The sequence below is a fragment of the Brachyistius frenatus genome, unplaced genomic scaffold (assembly GCF_029030835.1).
Source record: "Brachyistius frenatus isolate BFR_SWC_R1_liver_20210118 unplaced genomic scaffold, ASM2903083v1 Contig_253, whole genome shotgun sequence".
Classification (NCBI taxonomy): Eukaryota; Metazoa; Chordata; class Actinopteri; family Embiotocidae; genus Brachyistius; species Brachyistius frenatus.
The window spans coordinates 113900-136167 of NW_027210852.1; the positions used below are offsets into that span (position 1 = coordinate 113900).

The window sequence follows — 22268 nt, forward strand, 5'->3', positions numbered from 1 at the left end:
AGCAGATCACCTCGATCTAATGTGATTAAATATTTAACCGAGCCGTTGCTTTTTCTAAAATATCTGGTGGAAATAATGGCGCGAGACGATGTTTTACTCTTTCAGATATTTTATTAATCCCCACAAATCCGTCAGTAATTTAAATGAAATGCTTTAAATGACTCGGTAAACATGTACTCCACATGAAAATCCCTCAAAAAAAACACATTTCAGTCTTCTTTTTGATGGTGCTTCATTCAGACAGCCAAATGAATTGTGTTTTCTTTCGGCAGATGAATGTCCGGCTCTCAGGGATGAAATCTGCAGACAACGAACAATGAAGACAAAGTTTATGAAAGTTAAATTTACAACAACGCGAGGAAATGGGAGGTTGTCGTCACCTGCCATCAAAAGTCTTACCGGTGAAATCCTGAAGCTTCGAGGCACAACATCGATCCACACGACCACGTGTGACGTTTTCTCGTCAGCGCGGTCGGGGAGCTCCGGTTCCCTGAAGACAATAAAAGAGAATTTCTCAGATGCTCTTTTTTTTTTTTTTACAAATGTTCCTGCGTATTTATCTTCACTATGCGACACATCTCCTGATAACATGACTGACCGCAGTACACACACCAGGTTAGGACCAAATTATAACCGAGCGCAACGACATTTAAAACAAATAAAAACCATCAAGTGTTGAATAAAATAAAAACTACAATCGTTTCAGTTGTCTGCCATATAAAACACGGAGCCTGAAAGTCCAGGTTTGACTTGACATTCAAAGACTCATTTGTTGTCATATTTGACGTCTTGAGCCGAATTAAATAAAAAAATAAAAAAATTTTTAACTCGACTTCCTCCAGTTCAAGGAAATAAAAAAAGACACGTTTCGGTGGATAAACTAACAAACAACAACTGAGCTGGACAACACGCGTCTCAAAACCCGAGTGAGATGATGTCGGAGGTCTACCTATAACCCCGCCGCGAGGAGCCGCGGCAGGGCCTCAAACGACCCCCACGTCTCTCTAGCAGACACAACAGGAAAGACCAGAACCACCGCAGGCTGAGTCTCGCTGGAAAGGTCTGCGGGACAAACTACAGGAAGGGAAACGTCACCATGGTTACGTCTGGCGGGCCGTGTTCACGTCGGGAGACGGCAGCCGCCCGTCTTCGCGCGCCGCCGCCGTCGTCGTGGTCGCTCATCGCTGGAGATTCCAGCTGGTTTCATCTGGACGAAGCAAAACAGAAAGACCAGAGAAATATTCAGATTTCAGTCAGGCGACAACAAAAAGCATCAAATCCTGATATTAGCGAGTCAGAAAAAGGAAATATTTGACATTTTTGCTTAAAGAAACGACTAAAATTATTGAATTATCAAAAAAATCTTTGCAGATCAACTTTCTGACCTCCAGTTCAGTCTTAATATTTTACAAACATGTCCCAACAAACCATACAAGACTTGCACAATCATAGAAACTGCAGACCAAAAAAAAAAAAAAAGTGTAGACTGGCTTTAACTTTTTATTATTATTATTATTTTCTACATGCAAATGGTGCAGGTTCAAAGAGTTTTCCCTTAAGATCAGTCAACAGTGCACTTGAATTAAACCAGGCTGTTTTTTTTAGTTTTTATTACTTATAACAACTTCTACTAAGTTTGTCGGAGGTCTACCTATAACCCCGCCGCGAGGAGCCGCGGCAGGGCCTCAAACGACCCCCACGTCTCTCTAGCAGACACAACAGGAAAGACCAGAACCACCGCAGGCTGAGTCTCGCTGGAAAGGTCTGCGGGACAAACTACAGGAAGGGAAACGTCACCATGGTTACGTCTGGCGGGCCGTCTTCACGTCACCGGGCGGCAGCAGCTGACGGCTCATCAACGGAGGTTCCAGCTGTTTTAAATCTATAAAACGCAAACAAAACAAAAATAAGACCAAAAAAAAGATTACGGTCAGCTGTGACGACAAAAAAAAAGTCAGAAACGGAAAAAATTTGACATTTTTTGCTCGAAATGACAAATGATTATTGAACTATCAAAATTGTTGCAGATCAATTTTCGGTTGATAACCGACTTTCAGTTCAGCCTCAATATTTTACAAGTGTGAACGTGTACATATTCCAACAACTGTTGAAAACAGAGTAGACAGGCTTTTTTTTACATGCAAATAAATATTCACATGTTAATCAATATTCAAAAGTTATATATATATATATATATATCCCAAAGTGTGTTTAAAGTGTGACATTTCAATTTGTTTAACATGATTTTGGATAGGATATATTTATATATTATTATTATTTACATACAGTACATGCAAATGGTGCAGGTTCAAAGAGTTTTCAAATTCCTTAAGATCAGTCAACAGTGCACTTGAATTAAACCAGGCTGTTTTTTTTAGTTTTTATTACTTATAACAACTTCTACTAAGTTTGTCGGAGGTCTACCTATAACCCCGCCGCGAGGAGCCGCGGCAGGGCCTCAAACGACCCCCACGTCTCTCTAGCAGACACAACAGGAAAGACCAGAACCACCGCAGGCTGAGTCTCGCTGGAAAGGTCTGCGGGACAAACTACAGGAAGGGAAACGTCACCATGGTTACGTCTGGCGGGCCGTGTTCACGTCGGGAGACGGCAGCCGCCCGTCTTCGCGCGCCGCCGCCGTCGTCGTGGTCGCTCATCGCTGGAGATTCCAGCTGGTTTCATCTGGACGAAGCAAAACAGAAAGACCAGAGAAATATTCAGATTTCAGTCAGGCGACAACAAAAAGCATCAAATCCTGATATTAGCGAGTCAGAAAAAGGAAATATTTGACATTTTTGCTTAAAGAAACGACTAAAATTATTATTGAATTATCAAAAAAAATCTTTGCAGATCAACTTTCTGACCTCCAGTTCAGTCTTAATATTTTACAAACATGTCCCAACAAACCATACAAGACTTGCACAATCATAGAAACTGCAGACCAAAAAAAAAAAAGTGTAGACTGGCTTTAACTTTTTATTATTATTATTATTTTCTACATGCAAATGGTGCAGGTTCAAAGAGTTTTCCCTTAAGATCAGTCAACAGTGCACTTGAATTAAACCAGGCTGTTTTTTTTTTAGTTTTTATTACTTATAACAACTTCTACTAAGTTTGTCGGAGGTCTACCTATAACCCCGCCGCGAGGAGCCGCGGCAGGGCCTCAAACGACCCCCACGTCTCTCTAGCAGACACAACAGGAAAGACCAGAACCACCGCAGGCTGAGTCTCGCTGGAAAGGTCTGCAGGACCAACAAACACAACGCAGCCTGTAAGTAAGTAAGTCCCCCTTAGAAATAAGAAATACAAACTCACGTGACCATGTTTGTGTTACAGCTGGGGAAGAAACACGTTTCACCGACTTTAAACCTTTTTTTTTTTTTTAAACTAAATTTTCCAACAAAACTACGATTTTAAAACAGCTTAATAGTTTTAAAAGCATTTCGCGACGTCAGAAACTCTAAATCGTTTGTAATTTCAGGTAGATGGAAGCGGATTCGTCAAACTCACCTTCCACGTTCGTCCGTCGACTTCAACTGAACGAGTTCGCCGGACGTGACGTCAGTAGACTGTTAGTACGGGGGGTTTCCCGGCAGGGGGCAGTAAAACACCAAAGATGGAAAATCTTAAAAATGTAACTTTGACCTGTGCATAAATAAAGAAGAAATGACAACAGGAAAACGGTAAGACAAATTATTTAAAGGGTATACTGTACATTTGAATTAGAAGCAACCGTGACAGCGCATTTTACAAAAGGTTACAGAGGTCACACTGTGGTTTACTAGCACTGAAAGGAAGGGTCAAAAGAAACATTAAAAACAAGAAAGTAAAGTTTACAAAACGGAGTCAGTTATAAATACAAGAAAAATAAAAAATATATATATACAGGTTGGTGAATACATGTAGGAATCTATCATGCTAAATAAAGTTGTCTGACAAATTTCACAATTGATTGGAATTAGTCCAAAATAAGAATCAGGAAGGAAATTTCCTTTATTATAGTCACACCATATAAAAATAACTTCCTAATTTGCTTTAACTGGCATTAAAGTTGAGCACATGATGCCGTTGCACTGAAGATTGCTTTCCTTATTTGCTCATGAAATATTCAGTGTTTTTTTTGGACAGAGCCACGTGTTTTTCATATATATTTTGTTAGAGGGATACTGTGTATGCCACTTTTCAATTAAAATGTTCCGACTTACAATTAAGAATTTGGAAAAGTGCTTTTTCACCGCCACCGTGGACTATTTCTCTGTAGGAGGGCTTCGGACAGCCGTTGCTGGTGGGTGGTGGCAGCAGCTCTGGACCATCTACGAGGAGAACGCTCGCGGTCGATGACTCACGCTGCTCTGCCGTACAACAATACGAGCCATAGATAAGCGGCCGTCTGTCGGGGCCCCGCACCATCAGCAGACAACCGGCATGAATTTCAGCTTTGTTTGCCTTCGGTGACGCTGACCACTCGTCCAGCTGACACAGCCTGCATACGAATGAGAATCCAAAACTGACAATATGAATGTTGTTTCGACTAAAACACAGGCTGCTTTATCTGCTTCTCTTTTCTGCATCAGTCCGAGCCTTAAATAAAGTTTGAGTAATTTGCAAAACAAACCAAAACAGGAACCTCAGAGCGCCTTCTGTTGAAGCTATAAATAAGAAATCACTGCGTTTATCTTTCACCCGCCGTCTCTGAAGTGTCCACAGAATAATAAATATCATGGTTTGATCTTTTTGAATAATCATATCTCAGCTATGTCCCAAGATAATTTATGATGGGGTCTGTTTTGCTGCATGAACCCGTCTGCACAATACCAACAACATAACGAGCTCAGATCAGACAAAGCTTGAAATGATTTGGTAGCCTCGACCAATCAGATAATCACATCTCAAGCCTCTGAGCAGAGATCTTAAAATAACTCTAAGCCACAAATGCTTTTCCAAAATTAGTTTTATTTTCATGCGTCACAATAAGGAAGGAAAGTAGCTACCACTGACATGTTCAGTATTTTTACTGGGAACTTTGAGATTTTTAGAAAGAGATGGCAGAAATTCAAAGTTACACACAGTAGAATTTTTTTCACTCTTTACTGTTACGTATAAATCTGAACTAATCAATAGTTTTATACTAACAATGGATTAAGTGGTTACATATAATATTGAAGTTGCCACTTGACGAACCCACGGAGGATCATCAACAAACTCTGAGTTCTCCTGGGCTCTGAGAGTTTTAGTGTCATTCAGCGCTTTGTTTTGGTGTTAATTAATTTATTTCGGAACTTGGAAACAGTATTTCGACAAAAACAACTGCAACCAAGCTCCACTTTTCTGGAGCTTTCAACTGTATGATGGAAAAAAGCTCCAGAAAAAGCTGGAAATTGGACCTTGAGATGAGGTTGTTTAACCCAACTTTAAAAAGACATAATCTCTGACTAACATTTAGTGGTATCTAACCAGGCAGGTGTTTTGGGTTGGTATTTGCCCATATTTCTAGATTTTCTCTGACTACTTTATTATCATCATATGACTTAACCATGGAGCTTTACTATATTTGTTTTAAGATTATCATAAAATGTAGTATTTCTGTACATAAATCTTTTTCCTGGAAAAGTTGAGAATGCTTTTAAACAACTTCAAAACCTGAAATAGAAAAATACTGAGTTTCTAATGTGTTTTTCTAAAACCCAAGTGGCGGCTGCGATGGGTCTAATCTGGAATAAAAGTCTTATGGACTGCTAATGGGAAACAAAGACCTTGTGAATGAATTAATCGAGATGAATGGCCAGAGAGGTTAAGACTGCTGAATCAAACTTCAAGCACTCATTGGCCTGATCACAGAAACCACTCCCATCACTAAACTAGATCTGTAATCTTCCTAAAGGCCTGTCGGCAAGCAGATAGTTCAGAGATTGCTGCTCCAAATGTCGTCACTGCTCTCTGATTTGTTAAAGGTGGCGCTCTGAGGACGCACCGGAGTATCACATAACAACTCCACCCTATGAGCGTTTTCTCAGAATCACTTTGTCACATGTTTTAATTCCAGCAGAGTGTTTATATCCTGCATTTGTGTGGCGTCTACACAGAAGTATATACGCAGTGTATAATAAGTGGGTGAAGACTTGAGAGAGAGTTACGTAAGTGACATTAAACCATACAGGGTCGGCATGTGAATAATGCCTTTGTGTCAGTCAGCTGACCACCATCTCCACGTTCCAGGAGACGCCAACTTGTCTGAGACAGGGCTGTAGTTAACGATTAAGAAATAATTAATAGCTCGACGATTGTGAGAAAACTGAAAAAGATCATCACAAGCTCCCGGACCAAAGACATTCACTTTACAGGGGCATAAAACAGCTAAAAAAGCAGCAAATGATCACATTTGAGAATTTAAAACCAGCATTGTTGGCATTGTTGTTTGATAAATAACTTGTGATTATCAAACATGTATAAAATGTGAGTTTTTATTTCATTAAAATGTGTTTGGTCAGGTTTTGATTGATTCGAGAAGCAGAAATGTGAATGTAAATGTCCGATCAAGCCATAAATTATTGCCAAATGGTCTGCAAAGTCTGCCTCTACTTTAACTTTACTGACTTTAATTTGAACTGGCAGGGCCCCTTCTGTCTGTCTGAGTCGGTGCGTCGGGGGCAGTTTCTCGAGGACCCTCAGTTCAGTCCGATCTGGATGCTCCGTCAGAGAAACCAGGAGAGCTGAGGGGCAGCTGAGGCTCCGGTTGGTTTCAGCGGCTTTCAGCTGCGCTTATGAAACCACACCGAGATTTGAGAAGCTTTGCGAGGCCGCAGTTTGAGGGTAATTGAGGTTTGATTCAGACTTCGAGTTTAATGAGCACGCAATCCTTTTCACCTGATCTTCATGGTGGAGGGAGAAAGGTGGTATATATTTTTTTTTATGCTGTTCAAGTAGAGGATCAAAACTTGAATCTGCTGTTACAACATCTGTATGGGATGTGACCGAAAGAACCGGAAACAAATCGGATATCATGTTTCAGTCTCTGGTCTTACAAAAAAATATGTTTACTTTCATATCTGTTATTATTTCACAATTAGACAAGGCAGTGTCCCTCGCTGATGTTATGTTTTCAGGATTTTTGAATGGAACTGGGGATTGTTCACAAAACTAGGTCTACAGCTGGCGGGTTGGAGTTACAACGTTAGATTTAAAGTTAACGTGGTGGGAATTTTTAACAGCTAATTTCACATTTTTACATCTTTAAAATTAAAGATGCACAAATCCATATTTGTACATTAGAAGTGGGTCAAGTGCAAGCAGCTGCTCATAATGAATCCACAGAGAACCATCATCAGACCTCTTTTCCCTCAGTTCTGGGAATATTTTGGTATCTTTCAGCTCTTTGTTTTGACAAATACGACCCACAACTTCACTGTTTTGTTTTACTGTTCTGGTTTTGTTTTTGGCAGCAACAGGCAGCAGTTTGGAGCCAAAAAAAAAAAAAAGCTTTATTTGCCCACAACCAAACAGTAGGCAGATAAAATTAGCAACTAAAGCTGTTGAACATGTTGGAACATAACAGCAAGAGAAACCAATATTTCCTTCAGGGATTCATTATCCAGGTGGCCAAAAACACAACTTCAAATGAATGCTAATGCTTTCTATCTGAGACACCTTGCTAACACAGACTGTATATAAAAGTGGACGGAGTTTCTGGGTCTGAAAAAGTAGGCTGATGGGGAAGTGCCACAAACTGCAATACCACCGAGAGCCACTAGAGGTTGGCTCCAAAAAGCCTCCAGCTCCATTGACTCCCATTCAACTTCTCTCATGAAATACAAAATCCAGAATTTTTTTAAGTTCTCAGCTAAATTTGTTAGCTAAAGTCCCTTTTTCTTATTAGTTTTCTGGTGGTTCATCTGAAAATAATCCCGTCATTAATTAAAACCGAGGCCTCAAAAAGCCTTGTTTCTTGTTTGTTTGACTGACAGGCTTGTGGTGCAGTCAGGTTTCCGCTATCTGTGTGGTCGGGTTTCCAATCGGATATAGTCAGATCCGACGGTCACTCCTCCCCAGCTCGTCCACATTTGCTCACCTTTGGCTCCAAACGGCTCTGAACTAGCAAGATGGCGACGGCCAAAATCCAATTTCGAGGCTACATAACGGCATTTCACAAGCCAACGGGGAACGTCACAGTTGTTTGCCGCTTGCTTGCAACCACAAAAGAAACTTATGCAACATTAAGCCGGTGAAAATTCAACTCCAAGAAACCGTTTTTTTTTATGGCTTCAGCATTATAACAGATGGAAATATTTAAGCCGTCTTTATTAAACGTTGACATCACCACGGTAATGTTCTTGTCTGCAAACATGAATCCACCAGAGCATCCAGCTGAGTTTTAGAGGTTACAAAAAAAAAAAACCAGACTTCTCAGGCGCCTTTCTGTTTTCTGTTGTACACAACGCGAAGAAACAAATTCCACACATGGACCCCCGGCCGATTTAAACACAAGAGCATCCAGTGGGTTTGCGTGCATGGTCATAAATGGAGAGCTGGATCACACACTAAGAACTTTTTCCAGGACACGATCTCCCCACCGTGGACGGTGACTCAGCCTCTTAACACTGCACGGCACTCAATGCAGGATGTTCTCTCCCAGTGACTCTGAGTCAGCCTCTCCGCTTTTCACTTCGTCTCCCACCCTCCCCCTCCTCCTCCTCCTCCTCCTCCTCCTCCTGCGTGCCACCACATCGCCCCCTCCACTCTACCCACCTCTCACACCACCTAACCAGCTTCTCCTGCCTTCTTTTTTTTCTCTCCATGGCACCAGGGAAGACTTCAATCCGGGTTATTTAAGGAGACCAGATCCTTCTCTAATGGTCTTATCGCATGACAAGGTGTCCCGGCTTCATGACTGGGCAGATAGTCTCACACCGGCTCACCTTCCGGCGTCACATCTGCCCCATTCGTTCTGGAAAATTCACATCTTGAGTTAACAATCTTGAGTGCAGCTAGTGTCCTTTTCCTCTGGAGTCAGGACGCTGGACTAACTCCCGTCTGAGACGAACACGTCATGCACATGACAGTCTTTGTGTCCTGAGCGGCATTACTCAGCAGGACGCCTCAAGCTGGCTCCTGCACGCTGTGTTTGGATTTCTCAGCCTACGGTGCAGGAAAAATGTGTTACTCATGAGTGATTTCAGGACAAGTGGATCAAAACGTTTTGTTCCCGAGCAAACAAAACAAGAACACGTTGCACACCAAATGGCATTTCTCAAGCATTAGTGATAAGAGCATTTTTATTCCCAGAAATTTAAGTTAAATTGCTGCCTGCTCAAACATCCTTTGCAACAGATTGCTCCACTTAAATGGGAGGTGATAATTGTTTTTGCGGCTGCGTTTTATTGCAATTCCGGAAGAGTCAATAAAAAAAAAAATACCAGGAACACGTCAAGTACTTACAATGAGGTTTGTTTTTTTTTCCACTTTCCTAATCAACTTATAATGCAAAGGCTGCGGTGAGTTTCAACCAGCAGGACAAACAAGAAATACGGGTTTTTGTTCCGTCACGTGCGGTGAACGTGGGGTGATGCCGACTGAAGAGACTGATACGTCTGAGCGTGCGGAAATATCCTCAGGTGACAGCGAGGGCTTTTATCCACGTGCATTTGACACACTTCATCTGATCCATCTCGTGTTCTCACATTTGAGTTCAGCTGATGGAAAAACACTCAGGTACAAACCTGAAAATGGATTTTTCCTCCACTTGACATAAAATTTTACTCAGGGGTTTTATTACACTTAATCATAAAAATGATCAACAATGCAAGTCTGCGCAAGTTTCCTGTTTGGAAAATTTTACACTCAAATATAAAAGAAACAGTCACACAATGTCCTCCAAATTGCCACCTTGCATGCTTGCTAAAGTTCAGCCTGGGGAGGTGTCCAAATCTCATCGTGTTTTTCATTATTTGAAAATACCAAAGTTATAAATAACTAAGTCAGAGATTTTATTTGGATGTGTGGATCGTTTATATCCACAGATTAAAAGACGAATCAACATTAACATGCATATTTGTAGACTAATTCATTCTAACAACCTGCACCTCCAGACAGAAAATGGGATTTGCAGCAACAGATATGAAATATCGATTATTATTTGTTCTGAAATAACAGTTGCAAGATACTGACTGTGACACCTGATTGTTTTTATAAACTACTTGGTCGAATAAAAAAGCAAAGTTTAATGAGAAGTTGAACCGTGACTCTTGTATTTAAGATGCTGCAGTCAGCTGAAATGTATTTTCTCTGTTGAACTATAAAACAGTTTGCTGACAGTTGTTACGTGATGCCTCAGTTTTTATCAGAGTACAATCAGCGGTTTGGAAAAAAAAAACAACTAACATCTAACTTTCAGAGGAACTGTGACAGAATAATCGTCATTACGGATGTATACCACAATAAATTTCACGATTCTCAACGACACATTTTAAAAAGAAAATAATAAATTCTACGAGTTGTAATAGACCTTGTTGTCACTTGTCGTTATTCCACATGTTGTTATTGTTCAGTAATGGAAATATTAAATAAACATTTCAATAAAGATACATGAAGGTGGCATATATAAATATGACTTGGGAGCATTTGTGCCACTGACCAGCACTGGCGCATCTTCAGCTGTTCCAGTACCGACAACATCGGTGGCACCATAAAGAACGTACTGTCTTGTTTGGAGAATTTTAACATCAACTTGGTATCAAAGTTTGGGTTCTCGTGAAATCCCCGCAAACTGCAGATGATATTCTACGTCCGGTGGCATCGTCCATTTTTAGCAGGAAAAACAGCGGTCAGCGGCGGCTTTACGTGAGAACCTGCTCACGATAACTGCATGACTGCAAACAACTAACAATGAGCAATAAAAGATGTGATAAAAGATTTGTTTGAGTCGACTAGAAACCCGATGCAAAATCTTTAAAAAAAAAAAAAAAGACTTTCAAAATCCGATCCCGGAGATTTGAACTGAACCTTTCCAGTGTTTTTTTTTTTAATTTTTTTTAATTCAGTGAATCCTGGTGCGGCAGCAGAGGCAGGGAGAGACCGACGGTAACACTGAACGAGGCCCTCGATGGTTTGGCTTCTCCTTCTTGTTTTGATCACATGCCCCTCATCAGAGCAGCAGCACTCTGGCACAAACTGCAGCGCCGCAGCAGAAACACGGGAGCGCGTCGGAAGCCTGATTTGATTGCGGCAGTGATTATCACTCCATCAGACAGGCAGTAATTGTGAAGTAGATGTGAGGAGGCAGAGAACAAGCAGCTTGACAGCGGGCCAGGTGAGAGGGAGGAGGTCCGGGAAGGAACGCGTTGATCTGCTGCTCATAATTGGTCGTCTGTTTCTCGGCCTACCTGTGGGTGTTGTTCAAATCGGGGCCGCGGTGTCACTGCGCCTCCCGTCAGGAGTCAAGCTGTCCAGGCTTTAATGGTGCTGCAAGCTTCTTTTTTCTTTTTTTTTTTTTTGGGGGGGGGGGGTATAATCTACACAGGGGCTCCACCGGGAAAATCAATTAACAGAGGCTAATGGCAGCACAGATCTTTTTTTTTTTCTCTGATGGATTTAATCCATTTACACGTGCTTTTAGGGACAGTTGTAGGCGGGAAGGTTGGATGTTTTCACCAGCTCTCCACAGCACTCCACATATCTGTGTGCATCAGTGAGTTTATCAGATTATCCCACTTCGCGCCTCTCCCATCTCCTTCGGCAGAGAAGAGTTACAAAAAGTGGACGTTACGACACAGACACAGATGTTGGTTCCCTGAGTGCTGCGCCTTCAAGTATATCTCTGCACACAAGATGCAGGGCTTTAGATGCTTACGGTGCGTTCAAAAGCAACTGGGAAGTGGGAAAGTTCAGAGCTTCGAGTGGGGAAAAATGATTTCTGTCGCCTGTCAAACTGGGAACATCTGACGAGAAAAGTCGGAGGTTTTTGTGAGCTCGGAGGAAAAAGGTCGGACGTCACTCGGCACGTCAACGTTTGTGGTAAAAGGAAGAGATGTACTAGATGAGTGCAAAAAGTGCCACAGTGATTAGAGCCGGGTGTTGTGACGTTAAACGATACTTTGCAATTACTTTCAAGAATTTGTCTCCGTCACGTAGATTTTTCACGTGTCAGCCTTCTGGCTCGCTGCTCACCGTTACTGTAACCGGCAGAAATCATAACACTTATATCAGAAAGCATTTAACCTGCTGCTACTTTGCCGTGGGAGACGCTTGATTGGCCACAGATTCATTCTTCGTAAGACGTAAAGAATCATGAAGAAACCCATCTTCAGCCGAGAGAAGAGCAAGGAGTCCTGAAACAGATGATCTGACCCCCGACGGAGCTCTAATCTCCACGTCACCGAGTCGGCCTGGGACTTCACGAAGAGAAGGACGATACTGAGACAGACTGAATCCACAGAGGACAACAAGCATCTTAAAAAAAAACATTTACACCGAGGACTAAGCTGGTTGTTTTTCGCCTCATTTGAACCTTAAGGCGTTTAATTTCACAACATCTTTGACCTCAGTGACCTCTAACTCTGACTGACGGCCAACTCTCCCCTCGTGTCTCTGTTGTAGTCACCGAGTCTATCCTATTAGCCAATTTGCTAACGCACAGGCTATTCTTGACGTCTTACAAAAGGGCAGAAAGGTGGCGTGAGGCCGGATCGGATCGCCGTATCCATGGCAACAGGCTGTCCAGACCTGACATTTCGCGACCTCCGTCCCAACTGTGAGCCCAGCACCCACACACAAGAGCAGCATGTTTCAATTAGCGCGACGGGGCTTGAATATACCACTTCATACCAACCTGAATTAGTGAAGTCATCCCGTCACTATTTTACAGTTATGCAAGTTTTTTTTGTTTTTTTTTCACTTAAATCTTTATTTTATTTTTCAAAGCAGAACTATGCAACGTTTTTAGTGTGATATAATTCGTATAATAAAAGCATGACTGTGCTCTAATTGGAGGAATTATATTTTTAGTTCATTGGAGGGTAATATATTGGTCATCATGACGCTCACATGACTGAGAGGCTGCTCAGGTTATATTTCAAACTGCACTGCACAAACCCGGTTGGTATCTTCCAGCACAGTGTGATCAGCTGAATGCAGTCGATCAATGGGTCCATCACGGTCGAGCGCGCCCAGACACACCGCGATCCTCCTGGCAGGTTTCCACATCAGTGGGCTCGGTGATTATAGCTCTCATTGAGAAGAGAAGGACGGCGCTGCGGGGATCCTTCTTTAAGTCTATTATCTGCAGCTCAAATCCCTCAGGATCCTCCGTTGGCCCGACCTGGACCGGATCCGCCTCAAACCAACAAACCTCCCTAATAATCATAGTTCTTGTGTTTTTCATCTTCTTTCCTTGGAGCTTTTGTTCATCCACATTTGACTTCGTTATCTTTCAGACTCTGACTGAACTCCCACCTCCTGGTTCTCCGCATTCACGACTGCTTTGAGTCTGGAAATTAATGCTTATTCTGCTGTTTGGTTTGTTGTAATTTGTTCCAGATCATAAGCCTGTGTCAGCTATTTCCTGTAGTCATAAATGCAAAACATCTTCTGTACTTTCTGTTCTTTTTTTTAAACCTTTAATCACATTAAACCTCAAGACTAGTTTCATTGCTGATTAACCCTTTCCGTTCAGACTGAAACATCTCAGTTATGACTAAATGGATTTTCATAAAAAGCTCTACAGACATCGACGGTCTTCAGAGGATGAATCCTGCTGACTTTGGTGATTTTCTCTCAATTCATTTTGGGCTACAATGACTTGTTTGCAGTTGTAAAATGTCTCAACGACCAGTGACTTTCAGCCTCAGCTGTGCAGTTTTTAGTTTAGTCCTAATTAACACATGTTAGCATGTTAACAGGCTAAACTGGTGACCGTAGTTGAGGGTCTTGGAAATGATGATGCGCGGTCATATTTTCTAACGTTAAAACGATGGATTTATTGAAAAAAATAAGAAGAGGAAGGAAGAACAAATGCCTTCGCCCAAATGTCCTGGAGTCTAATCGTCCAAAATACAAGGATATTAAAATGTTGAATCAAAAGCGCAGCAAGTTCTCACATCAGAAGCTGAAAAAAAAAAAAACCCTCTCGTTTCTGAAAAATATGACTTCAAAATAACCCAATTATCAAAATACTTTGTTTGTCAATATTCTATTAACGACTAAATGAGTAATAAACTATCTGCATTAAAGGCCACGCCTGACACTTGCAAAAGCGTTGACAACTTAAAGTTCTGATGTTTTTTCCGTCCGACAGCGTGAGAGCGAGAGTGAGGGAGCGCCGCGTGACCTCGTGCCGAGTCATGAGCAGAAAACAGCAGAGAGCTCAGATTGAATAACAAAAACAAGGCGATGTCTTCGCGGTGAACTCCGTTCAGCGGGAGCCGTCAGAAACGGAGGAGTAAACGAACGCGCGTGACAGCAGATGTGCGCGGCCGTGGCGGGCGGCGGCGAGCGGCTAAAATTAGCCAGACACGCTTTGAGTCGGAGCCAAGGAGAGAGAGCGCATCTGCGGGAGACCCGAGTCCAAAGCGTCCGCTGAGCGCGGCCGGCACATTTGAGTTTCGTTGGCGTGGCTGCCGTCTTCCGGACGCGTTGGGAGTCTCATCATCGCGAGAGACGTTTCCGCGGATAACCTGCCGTGAAACCACAAGGTGACGTTTCGCTCGTTTGTGAACTTGACGTCGGGTGTCGAACGTCAACAGCAGGACGAAATGCAAAATAAGGCGTGACAGTTGATCATTTTGATCCCACGTGATGCAACTATTTATGACGACCGATGCTGCCGCTGCGGCGGCTGTCTTTTTCTTTTTCGAGCTCTTTTCTCGCCTCGGAGACATTATGTGAAATCACAATGACACACAGACACTCACCGCCATGGCAATAAACCCCTGTCCGTCCCCCCTCTCCATCCATTCATCCGCTCTTTCACTCGCGCAGTCAAGATTAAAGAGCGGCCCGTTAAATCCCGCCGCGAGCGATTCCCACCAATCCCCGTCATGTATCCGCGCTTCATCTGAAACCTCGGCTCAGTGCTGGGACGAAGGGGGGAGGGGAAGGGGGGGGTTTGCAGATATTATTCTGCTGAATGAATTTTTTTGTTTCCAGATTATTGCGCGCAATCACGCACGAAGGCTCAGATAATCCCAATTACGCAAAGAGAAGATAATCCAGCCGACACCTACACCCAGCTGCCGAGAGAGACGCAGAATATCAATCGGACAAACTGGATTCACCGCAGAAACATTATAGCTCATAAAAATGAGAGACTTTATTCGTCCCATTTGATTGACATCTTTTACCTTTTTTAGTAAACGCTTCCTTACGGAGCTGCTTTTACCACATAAATGTCATGATTTTACCGTTTATGTCACAGAATGATCGTCTCGTGACGACGACGACGGCATCGTTTTTGAACGTATCGCACGATTGTTTGTGTTTATTCTTCTTATTAGAGACACAAACTCCTGTAAGCGAAGGAACTGCTCTGAGAAAGTCGAGAGAAAATGACAAAAACAGGGGAACTCCTGTCTCAAGTTCACAGCATCAATTTTGCATAACACCCCTGGGTTTCCGTTGACGCACCATTTATTTCATGTTTTCGCAGTTTCGCCAGCAGTAACAGCGAAGGTGTTGCACCTATACCGTCACAATTACAAAATATATCCAGCTGGAAAAAAAAAAAAAAAAAAAAAAGCCGTCAGAGAGTTGTTGCCGTGGAGATGTTGCACCGTCGGGTCTAGTTGCCTTGCTGTAAACGATCAGGTTTCAGGATGTCGCAGACTGCAGAACTGCAAACGGTAGAAACGTTCAAATCATCTCGTCTGTCTTTAAACTGAGTTTAACAGACGGAATCGGTCAGCAGTGTTTCAGAATGCATGAATGAGAGTTCGCTCGTTTGACTCTGAATGTGCCTTTAAACATTCCTATTTAATATATTTAAAGCCCGTCGTACTCTATTCAATGACATAATGATGATGATGATGATGCAGGGGCCATCTTTCAAAGGTCAAATGTCTGAACTCGGCTCCTCCGATGAACAGAGGCCTCCTGTGTCCAAAATTCACGTCACAGATCCCATTACTGCGTGTCATGTAATATAAACTGCATGAAAACCTGTCAGTGAAACTACGCGAGTGCCACCTTAAAAAAAAAAAAAGGTTTTCTACACTCCCAACTCGACATTTCAACTGCAGACGGAGATTCGCTTTTTATTTTATTTTTTTGCCCTGCTCCAACATTAATGTAAAGAAAAGTGATCCTCCTGCTTGTTAAGACGGATTTCGTTTCCGTCGTCTTCGTGTCCCTGTTGGGGGGGGGGGGACATTACCGTAAATAAACATTATATAACTCACTCGTGAGATTTTAGCCTAATTCCACTCATGTGGCTCCGGGCAGGAACGCTCTCCCTCGTGAGCGGGAACATTCGCAGAAAAATGCGTGGACGCAGCCTGCAGATACACAGATGATTTCAAGAGCGAGGTCGGGATGGCCGATGGCCGCAGGCCTCTGCTGCGCGTTGACCTCTGTCATATGACTCTGTAACACAAGGGGCCGAGGCGGTTCAGTCTGATCAGACTCACTGGTTCCCATGATCCGGCTCAGCGACCCTCCACTCTCATGATCTCACCGGTGAAAGGGCCCTTGTAGTCACGTGGGGCTCCGTGATCGTTCACTCGTGAGATGCTTTTATTCTAAAAGCTTCTCTGGACATGATGTTTATGTAAGAAAACACGCGTCCGCGAGAGCTCAGAGATTCAGTCTGGTGACATGTTGTACGTCATGTCGAATGTGCACGCTGTAAACAGAAGCGAGCAGGTGGGGGAAAAGCATTCATGTCAGCCTCCTGAGATTAATTCAGTGGAGATAATAGACTGATCGGCACGGAGCTTCCAGGTCTGAAAAAAAGCAAAACAAAATTTCTACAAGTTCTTACAGTGTTGTTAGCTGAATTCGCTCCTTAAATAAACAAACAAATAATCACGTCATTAATTAGAAAATAAGGCAGTGTTTTTGGGGGCGTGTCTGTTTGATTGACAGGCCCTGTGGTGCAGCCAGGTTACGGCTGTCGGTGGGCAGGACGTAGGATTGTTGGGTTTCCAATCTGATCGAGTCAGATACACCACTCGCTTCCTCCCAGCTCGCCCAAATATGGTCACTTCTGGCTCCAAACCGCTCCGAAGTAGCAAGATGGCATAAATGTTCCAATTGAAGGATTTCTTTAAACCTAATTTAAATGCATTAAGCTGCACGTTCTGTGGCAGTTTTGGAGCCGAAGCTCGAAAGGACGATACTGGGGATGACGTTACATTTATCATTCCTGCTGGTGAACCAACCAGACCTGTCAGGCCATCATCTGCATCTGCTTTGAGTCAAAACTATGGATAAGCAATGTTCATCTTTTATTCACTGTAGCATGTCCCCGAACACAGTATAAAAACTAGAGCGCATTAGCATCATGGTTCAGAGCAGACCGAATCTTGCCTGTTTTTTTTTGTTGTTTTTTTTAAATTTGAAACCGAATTTTATACGCTTGATTATTTTTGTGATAAATCAAATTTAGTTGAGCGATTGAAAATGTTTCTGTCGTGTGACAAACCCAGAACACATATTACACATTTACACGGACTTTAATGTGTCTGTAAATGACAAGTCTGCACCTCTGACACACACAGTGACTCACTGCAGACTTGAACCTGCACTAATTAGTTAATCTCTTTCTCCAAGTGTCTCACTAAACATTTCACACGCGCTCACACTCTCAGGAATAATTTACTATGTTTACACTTTGAAGTTGGGCAGCACGGTGCCCAGACTGTGCTATTTCACACCGTTCACGCCGCTGGGTAATTTGTGGCCTGGAGAAGTGGAGCTATGTTTGGAGTGTCCTTGGATGTAGGACAGTTACACGAGCCTATGAACTCGTCTTTCTCTTTTTACATAAACACACTCGAGCCGTGCAGCCATTTTTAAACGGGTGAATCAGGAAGATATGAGGTTTGCGGAGAGAGATGTTAAAAGGTACCTGAAGAGGAGGCGAGGTGCTCTTTTTTTGATCTGAAACTGAGGCTGCACAGAGCAAACTTCAAAGGCAGCGGAGCATCAGGCAGAGAAAGCAGAGGCCTCGGCTGCTTTCTTTGATCTGTGATCTGGTTAAATGAACCAGCTGCTTTCTGCGGAGTCACATGAAGAAGCCGCCTGCATCTCTTTTCCTGGTTGAATTAAGCTGCTATCGTCGGGGTCAGAGAGGACGGATGCAAGACGCCCAGTTTTTAAAAGTATATTAAAGTCCAGCTCTGTTTTCCTACCGATTAAGTTTCCACACAACTCTATTCCGTTTCTAATTATGATCAATTAAGTGTAACGTAATCGCTGACTTGCATCTGATTCATTTCACAATGGACCTGAAACTTGAGCGGAGAGCGCACATTCAATTTTGTGGGAAATGTTTGGGGAACAGAAAGAAGCAGCACAGTGGCGAAAAACAGTGAGTAGGGTCCGTGGAGAGCGACGATTGTGCTGCGGGCTTCTGCATTTTCAACGCACTTCGAGTGGGCACTTTCATGCTGGTGAACCGAAGAGTCATTCTCCCACAGTTTAGGTCATTCGCATCGAATGTTTCTTCTAGAAGCCTCTGAACGTCACAGTAGGACTCAGTGTTGAGGCACGAATGTCAAAGAGAAGCCACCTGGTTGCTCTCCTGACCTGACAGGTGAGTGGCGTTCTGCCCCTCTTGAAACGTGAATGTCACTCAAAAAGGGGTAGTTTTGGCCAACTATTTGCATTTTGTTTTGATATGATAACGTCGCAAGGATGCTTTAATGTGCTCCTTCCCTTTATTTTTTTATTGTCTGCACTTGTCAAAGCAGCAAAGTTCGCTTCAGTTTGGTCTTTTCATTGTTTTCAAGTTTGCTCCTATTTCATCTCCTTCAAATCGTTTTAAATATATTAGGTCAGTGTTCATTTCACACGCAGAATGAATCCTTTTTCCATGATCTCTTTTGAAGTCTAACTTTAATGAGTTTGTCATGTTCAGAACGAGCTGTCCCGCCTGCGTCTGGACACTTTATTCTCCATGTCTACAAAAATGACATTTGATATTGCTATTGTTGCCAGTGCAGGATTTCGCCAACGTGGGTCGAGTTCCAGCTGGGAGACAGATTACAGTGGAGTCATTCATTCAGCTCAGGTCAGGCCGGCAGATAAACTTAGACCGGCCGAGCATATGTTCAAGAGGATTAAGCCAGTGGCGTGATTCCGCCGCGATTTACTTTCACTTGCGATATTAATTTACTCATGATGTATTTGATGACACGCCCAATACTTTCACTTGTCTGTTGTTTGTTTTGTCTGTGAAGCGGTAACAGAGCCGGCTGAGCGAGGACTGCGATTGATTGGGTTGCTGCCTTATGAAAGTGACGCCACGGTGCTATTTTTAAAAGGCATTGACAGGCCGCGATCACGCTAAATGAGAGGGTGGAGGAATGGCCGGTTAAATTAAGCATGACTTCTTTTTTTTTTTAAACCACAGCATGCTATGGTAATGCCCTGATGTCAAGGAGAAGCAGCGGCCTCCCCCTGTTTATGTAAAACTACGCCTTTGTGTCAAACACACAAATTAGATGCACATAGTCAAATCGGTCCACCATCTTGGCCTAAATAAAAACCGGTTGCACTTGCTGAAGTCACCGTGCACTCATGCAGCGCGTGAGAAAAGCAACCCACCAAGTGCAGATTAAAATATTCTCTGGCAGATGCATCAATATTTTCTCTATAAAAACACTGTCACACGCACCGCGGTGACCCACTTCCACCTGTGTCTATAAAACAAGACGAGAAGAAAGCTGCTCTCTCCGGGGAAGACGCGGAGCGGAAAATTCCTCCTTCAGTGGCCAAACAAACAGCGTGGGGCCCTCGGAAGATGCCTGGACAAACTGGGCATTGTTCAGAAGAATAAACCACCTTTCTGAGGAATCCCTGGGACTTTAGGGGAAACCAGAGAGTTGCAAAAGCTCCTCCCGGCATAAAAAACAACGACATTCCTCTGAGACATACGTGGAGAAGATATGAGAAGAGATTTGGTGGCACTCTGTCTGAGTAATCAATAAAAACATCGTCCCTGAACTATTGCTGTCAATCTTTCCTGCACTGTAATGCCAGTGTCCCCTGTGACTGTTTAACAAAGATTGAAGGACAATCAGGAGGCACTTGCATAATCCTGTTTGCATGATAGCGCTATGATTAACTCCCCAACCACTTTGTATTCACACAACGCTGCTGCCATTTTTTATTCCCCGTCATATTTGACCTTGTAATTGAATCTCCAAAACAGTTCACCTCATTCTGCGAACAATGTGAAGGTCAAGTCCTGTCCATACAGGCAAAGCAGTGTGGGGCTGTAACTGCTTCACAAACAGACCATATAACATTTAATTGAAATTTTCGGCCTTGAACTTTTACGTTTTACAGACAGAGGGAGCATCACCTTGTAAACAACATGATGGCTGCACAATTTGTTTTTTTGCCCCGGTGGCCAACAACAGAACATTCCCAATCAGAACAAATTAAACTGCAAAAAAAAGGCATCTTTTAGTCTTTTAAAGCATGACGGTGATAGTAGCTACAGTGGCCGGGCGACGGCACTGTGACTGGCTGCTTGTGTTTTACCATAAACCACGCTGAAGAACAGCTCGGTTATCTTTTTCAGTCAGTAGAACTACAAATATTAAATATTGCTATTGTTTCCTTGATTGTTTTATAAATAAACTTTCAGAAACCAACAGTACAGAACCGAAAAATATGACGTGAACAGTCACATAAGATGACGAAAAGCATCAAATCCTGCGAGCTGAGAAACCAAAGAATGACTCAAGCATTTTTATTTATCAAAAATCGAAATACTCTTTTTGAGTTTGATTAGTAAAACACATCTAGGAAAGTCATGTCTGCTAATGAAACAAAGCAGAGAGAGTAAATGACAGAGTGTAAACACAGTTACTGTGAGGAATATACATAATTTAAAGACCGGCCTGACCATGCGATGCATCAGGTCTAACGTTGCAGGGGAGCTGAAATCTGATGCTTACATATAAAACAAAAGCCACACTGTAGATGTCCAAAGTGGGATTCACTTTCACGTATGCATCCTGCTCAATGGGGATGTGCAGTGGACCAAACAATGTAAAACGGAGAAAGGAAGAAACATATTGGGAATGAATTGGGGCCATTTTAGAGCCCGGTTTTCGTGACGGGTGACAACAAAGCAGCAACTTCAAGATAAATATGTAACTTCAAAATATATTGTAACCATCTACAACAGACCTGGGCATTGTACGGCCCGCGGGCCACATCCGGCCCTTTGGCTGTCCCTGACTGGCCCGCGTGAGTTCAATGGTAAATTAGGAATCAAACGTAAATAAGTGTACATCAGGCATGTGTAATCCAGGTAAAGTTCAGTAGCCCAATTTACAGACATTCCCTAAACGTCTCACCACGCGAGCCAGTGGTCTGAACGTCCTGGCGGTTGCACGTAGCAGAGCCCTTAGCCACGCCTCCTCCTCTCTGAACCACCACTCACCTACCGGAGACCCTGCAGCTAAAACAGGTGCAGGAAGCAGATCTGGAGCAAAGTACGGCATTTTGAGATTCCCAAGAGATATCGAGTGAATTTATCAGTTTTTCCAGTTTTACCTGCTGAGCCGCAGCAGAGCTGTGGAGGGAGAAGTTCTCACCCGGACCAACTCCGTCGGGCGTTTCTTCCCCATTAAGTTGCTACCTGAGGTTAACTTGTTAACTAAGTTGTATCAGAGACTTGTGAGTAATTTACCTTGAGGAACATGGCAAAGTAAAAACCAGTCTTTAATTCAGTAAGTCAGTAATTATAAACCCTTTTTAAGACTTGAATCATTGGTTGTGTGCTTTGTGGGCTGGAGGTGTCATTGCTCTTATACTTATACTTATTACTAACCCTTCTCTCACTGAACAAAAACAAATAACTGAAAAACACAAATGAGGTAATTCCACTTCAAACAAAATATCAACAGCACTTACTACATTTTTGTATAAAGTTAATTTAATGCTGTTCTTTGAAATACTGCAAAAATATGCTCATTTTCAAAATCTTTTTTGTGAATGTTGATTGAATTGTGATATAATGTTGACGTTTTTAAAATGCTTGCACCACATTTTAATAGCCTAATTGTAACATCTACTACTACCAGTAGCAGCTAATAAAAAAAAAC

At 42.7% G+C, this 22268-nt stretch overlaps 2 long non-coding RNA genes and 4 other non-coding genes across 10 annotated transcripts in view; all 6 read right to left on the reverse strand.

Moving 5' to 3' along the window:
- Nucleotides 1–426: 426 nt before the first annotated feature.
- On the reverse strand, nucleotides 427–3603 carry LOC138634177 (uncharacterized). Of its 5 annotated transcripts, none has more exons than XR_011311947.1 (5): nucleotides 3130–3504; nucleotides 2571–2682; nucleotides 1652–1882; nucleotides 950–1207; nucleotides 427–490 (listed from the first exon to the last, which is right to left on the reverse strand). It is a non-coding gene; the product is annotated as an uncharacterized lncRNA (long non-coding RNA). The 5 variants fall into 5 exon arrangements; XR_011311946.1 differs by adding an exon at nucleotides 3511–3603 and having other exon boundaries at nucleotides 433–1207; nucleotides 3130–3242; XR_011311948.1 differs by lacking the exon at nucleotides 3130–3504 and adding an exon at nucleotides 3511–3589 and having other exon boundaries at nucleotides 433–1207.
- Nucleotides 933–1068, reverse strand: LOC138634204 (small nucleolar RNA SNORA9). Its single transcript, XR_011311955.1, has one exon. It is a non-coding gene; the product is annotated as a small nucleolar RNA SNORA9 (small nucleolar RNA).
- LOC138634202 (small nucleolar RNA SNORA9) lies at nucleotides 1635–1770 on the reverse strand. The gene has a single exon (XR_011311953.1). It is a non-coding gene; the product is annotated as a small nucleolar RNA SNORA9 (small nucleolar RNA).
- LOC138634203 (small nucleolar RNA SNORA9) lies at nucleotides 2408–2543 on the reverse strand. The gene has a single exon (XR_011311954.1). It is a non-coding gene; the product is annotated as a small nucleolar RNA SNORA9 (small nucleolar RNA).
- LOC138634201 (small nucleolar RNA SNORA9) lies at nucleotides 3113–3248 on the reverse strand. Its single transcript, XR_011311952.1, has one exon. It is a non-coding gene; the product is annotated as a small nucleolar RNA SNORA9 (small nucleolar RNA).
- A 15-nt stretch (nucleotides 3604–3618) lies between the features above and the next one.
- The window catches only part of LOC138634178 (uncharacterized), a 34820-nt gene continuing 16170 nt past the window's right edge, over nucleotides 3619–22268 (reverse strand). The window contains exons 2-3 of the long non-coding RNA XR_011311950.1: nucleotides 4206–4483; nucleotides 3619–3645 (exon numbers count right to left, since the gene is read on the reverse strand). This is a non-coding gene — a long non-coding RNA (uncharacterized lncRNA). The remainder of the gene's footprint in view (nucleotides 3646–4205; nucleotides 4484–22268) is intronic.